The sequence below is a fragment of the Lactuca saligna genome, chromosome 8 (assembly GCF_052625555.1).
Source record: "Lactuca saligna cultivar CGN05327 chromosome 8, ASM5262555v1, whole genome shotgun sequence".
Lineage (NCBI taxonomy): Eukaryota > Viridiplantae > Streptophyta > Magnoliopsida > Asterales > Asteraceae > Lactuca > Lactuca saligna.
Genome location: NC_136424.1, coordinates 63,440,504 through 63,451,629, shown reverse-complemented (window position 1 = coordinate 63,451,629; position 11,126 = coordinate 63,440,504).

Below are 11,126 nucleotides of genomic sequence, written 5' to 3'. Positions count from 1 at the left end.
TCTTCATCCGACATCCGTTTTTGTCAGTCTTTTTACCGTTGTACTACTATTGACGAGACCTTCGATTCTCGTTTAGGTTGGTCGGCTAAATATCGCTCGATCTTTATTTCAAGTTTTTAGCTGTCTACTGCCATTCTAAAACTTAAAAAAATCATAACTTCTTCATACGAAGTCAGATTTAGACGTTCTTTATATGAAAATTCTCAGTTTAACAAATACTACAACTTTAATTCTGATCACCAAGGCTAAAAAGTAGTTTATCAAAAACTCACTTTTTACGTCATTCAGTGTCATGCCGGTTTTGTTGCGAAACTCCAAATAGTCATAACTTTTTCGTTATAACTCAGATTTCGATGAAGTTTTCACCTAAACATTTCTAACGAGATTCTTTACAAATTTCAATAATAAAATTATACTTATTTCAAACTTTATAATTTCGTTAAATTTCAGTATTTGCCTTTTGATTGGAATCTCATAAGACTTCCAATATTTTCCGACTTATTCTAAACATAGTTTTACTTCATTTCTACTAAAAGTATCCGGTAGAAGCTAATACTCATAATTATATAATATTTCATAATATTATTTACTTTTAACATTTATAAAACACGATTTCAAAATGTGTATGTTACAATAATCAATACCATAATGAAAAAAATTGAATTTTATCTGTTAAAAACATTTTTGGTAATAATCCCAAGATAAAATAGGTCAAAATCCCAAAAAAATCTGGCAACTGACCCTCTGAATCATCGTAACAACTTTGAACTTGTCGAATTGCTAGTGAACTTGGCGAGTTCACATACGGACTCAACGAGTCCCGGCATCAGAATGGGTTTTTCGCGATTTTCAACCTTGAACGTTTAAACATAGTATCAAATACAATTGATAAACAACCTAGTCTATGATACCACTGATGGGTTTTGAGCATTACACGAATCCTATGGCAGACATGCAAACCCTAAAGCTTTGGATCTAGTTTGTCTAATTATACATGCAATAATCCTCCAAAGCTCATCAACCCTAGATCTAACATACTATTATCGAAATTGACATAAGATTTGGGTTAGAAACGTTACCTTGATTGTTATGTAGTAATAACAATCACGATCCTTCTTGATCTTGACTTCTGAAAGTCTAGTGCCCCAAGTGTTGCACCTCTAATGGAGTCACAAACACCACTAGCAATAAGGATGGACAAGAGAGAGAGAGGAGAGGCAAAAAAATGTCCAAGACTTCTAGGAATGCTTAGCCATGTTTTTGGGAGCCTTAAGGGTCCTTATATAGTTGAGGCTTTTAGCGGTATCAACTTGGAAACCCTAATCCAGTTGCTTAGTCCTTAAGCATCCCAAATGTCCTTCTAGAAGGCCCCATGGACGATTTCTATATGGACTCTCATATAAAATTCGTCCATTGCTTCCTTTTGGATCCTAAGCCCAACTTTGTAACTATCTTATAATTACAGTATCAGTCCCCTTTATTTAATTAATCTCTTTTGACCACAAAATTAATTCTAAATTATTTCTTGATCAATATTAATTAAACAATATGATTTCTCTTTTGATATATTATTCACATAATATATTAATAAATCATAATTAATCCTCTTTCTCCTCATAATTAATCCTTTATCAGTTGTTATGGTGAAGGCAACCCAAAAGGACCATGCTCATAATCGGGTCAAGTACATACCAAAATAGTTATGGGCTTAGACACCTAATCCAACAAAAAGGACTAGAACTGGATATGAGTAAAGTTATTAAACAACTGCTAAGAAAAATGCAAGGTTCGCCAAAGATTGTTTTCTTATGGATAGTTGGAAGTATAGTAGTAGATGGACCATATTGACATTATTATGATTAGATAGGATTCTATTAACAATGAGTTGTTATATGGCTAATATGGAAATGTTTCCATAATGAGAGTTGTGTTTCAAGAATCTATGAGAAAGTTAGAAACTATATGCAAGAAGGATATTCAAAGGATTGTGCTTTGAATATGAGACTTCAGATCTATGGAATTGTCTTGCGACAATCTCCAATGGAAAGTTTGCAATTGACGAAGTCTCTGTGACTTTTATACATAGTCAGTACAAAAGGATCATTGCATATAAGTTTAGAATCTAACAAATTAAAGTAAGTGGCAACAATTTGGTTTTCTTACACTTACGATAAGTATTTGGAATTGTAAAATGAGTATCGTTGGAAATGTTTACAATTGATCCATTTCACAAAGTATGGACCAGAGGTAAACATAGTGTGCATGCTTGGAACATGGATAATTATTGTTTTAATTCAAGTATTATTTGATAAATCGAAACAATATACAATGAATAATGTGTAATCAATATGCTGATTAAATAAAAGATGTTTTATTTACACTCAAAAGTTTTGGGGCCATATAGGATTAGTATTATTATTGTGTTTCACTTTGCATGTTTTGACTTCCCGAATAATAATATTATTCAAACCATCCATAGTCGATCATACTTTGGAAGTAGGTAATGACGCTAGACTATCATGAGTTGGCTTGTAGATTGTCTAAGGCGTTAGACATAGCAACAGTTTGATACACCATTCATGAGTGCTCTTGAAATAAGATTTGAGTATTGGTTTCAACCTGTGCTCACCTGAATTACTTCATGAAATTTATCACGAGTAATTGTGAGACGATAATATCATATAGTCTTCAAACCAAGATATATGAGTTGTTGACTACGAATTGGTTGTGCATTGATGATACGAAAACACATCAATAACTTGATGTTATAAAACGTATCATTATGCATGACTTAATGAGTAGTTAGTACAAGCATATAATGTTGATGTTTATTTGTTCTTTTATCCTAAGAGGATTAAAAGCGATATCTTAGGCCCGTCGATGATTCTATTTTGACTATGTGCTGAGCTGGTTAGAACTAAATTGATGTGTTCAGTTATATGTTCTATGTCAGATAAATCGAAAATCGAGAAACAAATTGCAGGACAATAAGTATGACTATATTCCATGTGTTTGTTCACACAAATATCTTGAGAACAGAGGAATACTTGATCCCTTATCTGAAGGGCACGTCACTGACTAGGTTAGAGTTCGAAAGTGGCTTTTGAAAGATTATGATTGCTAAGTCGGATCCTGAAGTTGCATTGACAACTATAGTTATTATACTTATCCAAGTGGGAGACTGTTGGATTTGGTGTGAGCCCGTAACTACAATTGGGATGTACTTGATCCGATTGTAGCATGGTCCTTTTGGGTTGCCTTCATCAATACAATTTGATAGGATGGACTTTTGAGAATCAGATTATTTATGATTTAATAATATATTGCTAGTATAATATATTAATATGAAATTATATTATTTAATTAGTATTGTTTAATAATTAATTTGGAATTAATTTTATGTTCAAAAGAGACTAATTAAATATATCGGGATTGACTGTGTAAATAAATGATTCTTATAGTGTGGGCTAATGATCCATGGTTATTTAGGATGGCATAAACCAATAAGATAATCTATGGAGGTTAACCCATGGAGCCTAAGTAATATGAAAGGTCATTAGGGTTTGCACAGATGTAACCCTAGCACTATAATAGGAACCCCTCATGACCAAAATTGGACACATATAACCCATTCATTTTAAGAGAGTGAAGTTGATTTTGTGCTAAGTAACCTATTCTCTCAAGCCTCCTATTTCATATTGGTGTTTGTGAACCATCAGAGGCATCACACTTGAGGTGCTCAAGCTTTCAAGTGTCAAGAACTACAAGTCCTTCTAATAGGTAAGTCATATAACTAGTTGTATTGTTCATTTAACAATTTGTATGCTAGTTAGGATGTATGATTTGGAAAATTGAAAATATGCACGTATAATTAGAGAAAACATAGATCCAAAGCATTTAGGGTTGCATGTGTACCATAAGATTGTTACAGTGCTCAAAAACCAACATCAATATGCGGTAGAGGGAAAGGAACCTTAGGGAAAGCCTTGTTAAGATCCGTGTAATCTACGCACAATCTCCATTTTCCATTTTTATTTTGTACGAAAACCACGTTAGTTATCCATCTTGGGAAATTTACTCCCTTGAATCATCCTTGTTTTAAAGAGCTTCTCTACTTCTTCTTGGATGATCTGATTCATTTCAGGTGCAAACTTTCATCTCTTTTGGTGTATTGGTCTGAAAGAAGGATCAATATTAAGTTTATGATTAATAATACTCTTTTCTATACCTATCACATCATCGTGTTTCCATGCGAATGTCTTGCTTCTGGTTCTTAAGAAATTCAATAGATCCTGCTCGATCTGCTCAGGCATTGAGAATCCTATGAGGACTTTAGCTTCAGGATCCTCGATGCCCTGGGGTACTTCCTTTACTTCTTGTTCCTTTGTCTCCAGAGCATGTCGTGCCCCCTGCCTTAATTGCTATGCTTGTTGGGGTTTGGTCGTAGATTTCATAAAGGTTTTGTAGCATTCTTTCGATTCTTGTTGATTTCTCATGATCTTCACCGTTCCCCATGGATGGGCAACTTCACACACTCTGATGGTATGTTGATGGAACCGCTTTCATCTCGTGGATCCATGTTCTACCTAGTATCACATTATAAGAAGATAAGGTTTCAATAAAACATAAATTTTGTATAAAGTTTACCCTTTCTATGTATATTGGTAGCTTTATTTCTCCAATTGTGTGTTTTGTTTCCTACTAAATCCTATTCGGACTGAGGATCTCCCGACTCTCTCTGATTCTAGGATGTTCATTCTTTTCAGCACGTCTAGGAGTACAATATTAACTGAGGATCCTCCATCAACAAGGATCCTTTTGATGAAATGGTTGGCCATGTACTGTGTTATCACGAGTCTGTCATGGTGAGGATCTTGAATTTGTTCCCTATCCGTCACATCAAATGTGATTTCTTTTTCACTGCTGATCATGGTATTCTTCCATGGTCTATCTGATGGGTTTTGAGCATTCTAACACTTCCTAAGTGTACATGCAACCCTAATAACCTTGGATCTATGTTTGTCTAATTATCATGCAAAGTTGAATTTCAAGGCTATATTCATATCTAGCATACATGGGGAACAATTTTAACTTGAATGATAGATAGAATAACTTACCTTGTTGTTGCTTATGTTCCTTGAAACCTTATGAGCCTAGCACCCCAAGTGTGATGCCTCAAATGCTTCACACAACAACAAATGCTCTTGGAAAGACTTTTAAGAGAATGCACACTTCTTGAAATTCGCCAAGCCCTCTTGTTTCCTTAGTGTAGCCCATTTTGGTGGAGAATATGATTCTTATATAGTGTTGACACATCTAGGGTTACACCATGTAAACCCTAATGTGTCATGACTCTTCATTTCCATGACCCATGGGTTTGTAACTCCCATGGAGCATCCTATGGGTGGAACCCAACTTGATAATCCATGGAGCCTGTTAGCCCACTATACAAGATATGGATGATTTACATAATCAACCAATATATTTAATTAGTTATCTTTTGATCACTTAATTAATTCTAAATTAATTCTTGATCAAAGTAATCAAATAATATTATTAATATATTAGAACTTATAATATATTAATAATCTCCAAGTGTTATTTCTCTCATTTAGTCTATCCAATTGCATGGTGCCATGCAACCCAAATGGACCATGCCGGGTTGGGTCAAGTACATACCAGAAATAGTTATGGACTTAGACACCTTATCCAACAGTCTCCCACTTGGATAAGTCTAATAACTATTACTGCAAGTATGACTTCAGGAACCGATCGGCAATCGTAGCTCTTTTCAAGGTTTCTCGGAACTGAGAAGATGATGGTACGCCATTTAAGATAAGTGATCATATAATCCTCTGTTCTGGATATCAGTCGGACAAATACATGGAACAATGTCTTACATATTGTCCAACAGTTTGTTTCCCGATTTCCGATTTGTTTGACAAAGAACTTAATTGAACACATCAACTTAGTTCTGACCGGGCCCGGTACATGGGTCAAAACAAAATCATCGAGGGGCCCAGATATCAGCTTCTAATCCAAGAAGGGACAGATAAACTTCGACTCATATGTTTGTTCTACCACTCATTGAATTACACACAAGAGCATGATTTATAACATCAAGTTACCAATGCATTTTCGTACAATCAATGCATAACCAACTTGTAAGTAACAAATCATATTTCTAGGTTTGAAGACTTATATGATATTACCGTCTCACGATCACTCGAGATAGAATTCCATGAAGTGATTCCAGTGAGCGTGGGTTGAGTCCAATGCTCAGAACTTATGAGCACTCATGATTGTTGTAGCCTTGTCTAACACCTTAGACCTCTGCAACCAATCATGACAGTCTTGATTCATACCTACTTCCGACATATGACCGACTGTGGAGGTTTGAATAATATGTTATACTAAACAAAATTATTCTGGAAGTCAAAACATGCAAAAGAAATATAGTAAACGATTGATAAGAGATAGCAACACTTTACTCATAAATAAAACAACTTTTATTCATCATCTAATGTCAATTACACTTTACAAATTTCGAGGTTATCTAACTACTAAATCTAATATCATCCTTCAGCCCTATGCTCCGAGTACGCTGGAGATGCTTAACCCGAGTCAGTCCCTTCGTGAGGGGATCTGCTGGGTTCTCATCCGATGATACCCTCTTTGCCACGAGGAGTCCTTCTTCTATTCGATGTCTAATAAAATGGTATTTTCTATCGATGTGTCTGGATCTCCTGCGATCCCTTGGTTCCTTGGCTAAGGCAACAACGCTTTCACTATCACAGAAAATTTCCATTGGCTCTTTAATAGCTGGTACAACTCCAAGGTCTCCGATGAAGTTCTTTAGCCATATAGCCTCCTTTGCCGCCTCGCTCGCTGCAATATACTCTGATTCACAAGTAGAATCTGCCACTATCTCTTGCTTGGAACTCTTCCAAGAAATTGCTCCTCCATTTAGGGTAAAGACCCAGCCTAACTGAGAGCGGAAATTATCCTATCAGTCTGGAAGCTAGCATCACTATACCCTACAACTCTCAAGTCATCACTCCCACCGAGGGTAAGGACCCAGTCCTTAGTCCTTCGTAGGTACTTGAGAATATTCTTTACCGCAGTCCGGTGTGCCTTGCCAGGATTCCCGTGATACCTGCTAACCATGCTCAGGGCAAAGGCTACATCAGGTCGAGTACACGTCATAGCATACATGATTGATCCTACAGCTGAAGCATAAGGTATTCGACTCATTTATGCTATCTCAGCCTCAGTGCTAGGGCTTTGTGTCTTACTCAATCTGGCGTTACTCTGGATGGGTAACTCTCCTTTCTTGGAGTCCTGCATGCTGAATCTTTTCAGCACCTTATCCAAGTAGGTACTCGACTAAGTCCAATTAGTCTTTTACTCCGATCTCTCAAGATCCTTATCCCTAAAATATAGGCAGCTTCACCAAGGTCCTTCATAGCGAAACACTTCCCAAGCCAGGACTTTACTTCCTGCAGGGTTGGAATGTCGTTTCCTATGAGTATTATGTCATCCACATACAATACCAAAAAGCTAACTATACTCCCACTAGCCTTGACATACACACAAGATTCATCTTCACTCCTAGAAAAGCCAAATTCCTTGACCTTTTCATCAAAGCAAAGATTCCATCTGCGAGGTGCTTGCTTTAATCCATAGATGGATTTCTCAAGCTTACACACTCTATTAGGGTACTTGCTGCTGACAAAACCTTCCGGCTGACTCATGTAAAAATCTTCAGCTAACCTTCCATTAAGGAAAGCGGTTTTGCCATCCATTTGCCAAATTTCATAGTCATGAAATGCGGCTATGGCTAACATAACCCTAATAGATTTAATCTTGGCTACCGGAGAAAAGGTCTCATCATAATCCAATCTAGGAATTTGTGAGATTCCCTTTGCAACCAGTCTAGCCTTATAAGTGTGTACATTACCATCCATGTCGGTCTTCTTCTTGAAGATCCATTTGCATCCCACCATCTTACGACCTGGTACATTTTCAACCAAGTTCCAAACTTGATTGTCATACGTGGATTGTATCTCGCTATCCATAGCCTCTTTCTATTTAGCAGACTCGGGGCCTGCCATGGCTTCCTAGTAGCTGTTAGGGTCATCTTGACTTACTAGTGTCCCATCACTAATAAGTGTCTCACCTTCTGTAGTAATATGGAATCCATAGTAATGCTCAGGTGCACTCCTAACTCTCGTGGAACGTCTCAGAGGTACAAATTCATCAATTCGCTCAACAGGAGTTTCCTCCTCAAGTTGAGGGCTAGAGTTTGAAGTTCCTTCACCATTTGACTCTTGAATTTCTTCAAGATCAATTTGCCTCCCACTGTCTCCTTGGCTTATTAACTCTCTTTCTTGAAAGACTCCTCTTCTTGCTACAAAGACCACATTGTCACTAGGTCTGTAGAAGAGGTAACCAAAGGATTGTTGTGGGTAGCCGATGAAAATACACCTCTCACTTCGAGGTTCGAGCTTATCATGAGTCTCGCATCTCACGAAAGCCTTGCAACCCCAAATCTTGATGTGATCTAGTTTAGGTACTTTACCAGTCCACATCGCGTGAGGAGTTTTGGCAACTTTCTTTGTAGGGACTAGATTAAGAATATGGGCGGCAGTCTCTAAGGCATACCCCCAGAATGAGATTGGTAGCGAAGCTCAACTCATCATGGAACGGACCATGTCTAACAGGGTTCTATTACGCGTCTCAACCACACCATTCAACTGTGGTTTCTTGGGAGGTGTCAATTGTGAGATAATCCCACATTCCCTTAGATAGTCGAGGAATTCTGAGCTAAGATACTCACCACCTCGATCGGATCGAATCATCTTAATGTTCCTGCCCAATTGATTCTCGACTTCCTGTTTAAATTCCTTAAACTTCTCGAAAGTCTCTGACTTATGCTTGATTAAGTAGACATATACATATCTACTGTAATCATCAGTAAAAGTCAAATAATAACGATTAGCATCCCTTGTGGCATGTTTGAATGGTCCACACACATCCGTGTGTATAAGGTCCAACAAACCTTCACCCCTTTCACACGAGCCTGTGAAGGGTGACTTTGTCATTTTTCCATGTAAGCATGATTCGCAACTATCATCTGACTTTAGGTCAAATGACTCCAAGAATCCATCCTTTTGGAGTTGGCCTATGCGTTTCTTGCTTATATGTCCAAGACGACAATGCCATAATGATGCTTTATCCAAGTTATTATTATTAGGAGAATCAATACACAAAACATTATTTCCTAAGTGATCTACAACAGATACAGCTTCATACACGCCATCACAAGGTAATGCTTTAAAATAAAGAAAATTATTAAAGAAAGCATTAATCGAACCAACTTCATTATCAAATGAAAAGGTGAAACCTTGTTTATACAATGCATGAAAGGAAATAATATTTCTTGCCATTCCTGGTTATTAACAACATTTATTCAAATCTAAATTTAACCCACTACTTAGCGATAAAGTATAAACTCCAATTTTGGTGACAGGTGTAACTTTCCTATTCCCCATGATTAAGTTTATTCTTCCTTGCTCCACATTCTCACTTCTTCTTAGTCCCTGCAAGTCACAACAAATGTGAATACCACAACCGGTATCAGGGACCCAAGATTTTGAATGGGGTGAGTTATTAGAAATGATAGTGTAAATACCTGCATGGTTGGGTTTAACTTTCCCATCCTTCACATCTTGCTGGTATTTTGGGCAGTTCCGCTTCCAATGTGATTTTTCATGGCAATAGAAGCATTCAGCCTCTTTTGGGTCAGAAGAAGGAGTGACAAAAGCTTTCTTGGTTCCACTTGAAGAAGAGCCATCAAGGGTCCTAACCTTGGTACCCTTCGAAGAAATCTTTCTCTTCTTCCCTCGACTTTTCCCGATTGCCAAAACCGGAGTGGAGTTTGTAGTAGGAGTGTTAACAACTGACTTCCCCTTAAGACCTGATTCTGCGGTCTTGAGAAGTCCCTGAAGTTTGCTGAGTGTGACCTCTTCCTTATTCATGTGATATGTCATGCGGAATTGATCATAGCACGATGGTAAGGAGCGCAAAATTATATCTATTGCAAGCTCCTCAGGGAAGTTCACATTAAGCTTCAGCAATCGATCCACATACCTTTGCATTTTCTGCATGTGGCTCGTGACGGAATCCCCGTCCTTCATCATGGTTGTTATCATGGAGCAGATGATTTCGTACCTCTCTTGTCGTGCACTTTGATGGTATCTTTCCGTCAAATCTTGGTGCATTTCATAAGGGTAGAAATCCTCATAGGACTTTTGGAGTTCTGATGTCATTGTGGCCATCATGATGCATGCTACTTTCATAGCATCCCTTTCATGTGCCTGAAAGTCAGCGATCTCCTGAGGAGTTGCAGTGGTCTCATCAATCTCCTTAAGCTCCTTGTCGAGGACATATTCTTTGTCCTCGTAGCGGGTAATCATCCTGATGTTTCTGATCCACTCATTAAAGTTGGATCCATCAAAAGTGACTTTCGCACACAAGCTCATAAGAGTAAAGGAGTCATTAGGATTCGAGCCAGAAGCAGCATTGTTTGAAGACATCTGAAGGAAGAGGACAATATTAGTTTAGATATTAAGAGAGTCCTTAATAAAACACCCAAATGTAATATTAAGGCTAGGATCCAATCACAATATATTATAACTTAGAAGAGGTATGCCGTAATCCAAGCTATAACATATTTGAAAGGTAGGTGAATGACGATTCACCAATTTTACCACGAAAACCGCAATATTAGATATTAGGTTTTATAATTGGTTCTTAGAAATTCCTAGATTCTTTGAGATTCAATGAACTTTTCAAAGGTATGTTTCAATCTCGAGTGTGCCCTCCAAGTTTTGAGACTAGGATACCAACGATCACAAAACGAGGTGTGAAGTAACCATGCAAATCACTTAGTACCCTTAAAGTTTATCACTCAATCGATGTGCCAGTAAACCACACACGCTCCACCGATACTATAATAAACCTTAAGTCACCCTTTACCTACCTTGTTAAGTCCAAGTTAGTGTGCCGGTTAACCACACACGCTCCACCAACGACTTAGACAAAGTGTAAAGTGTAATTTCATG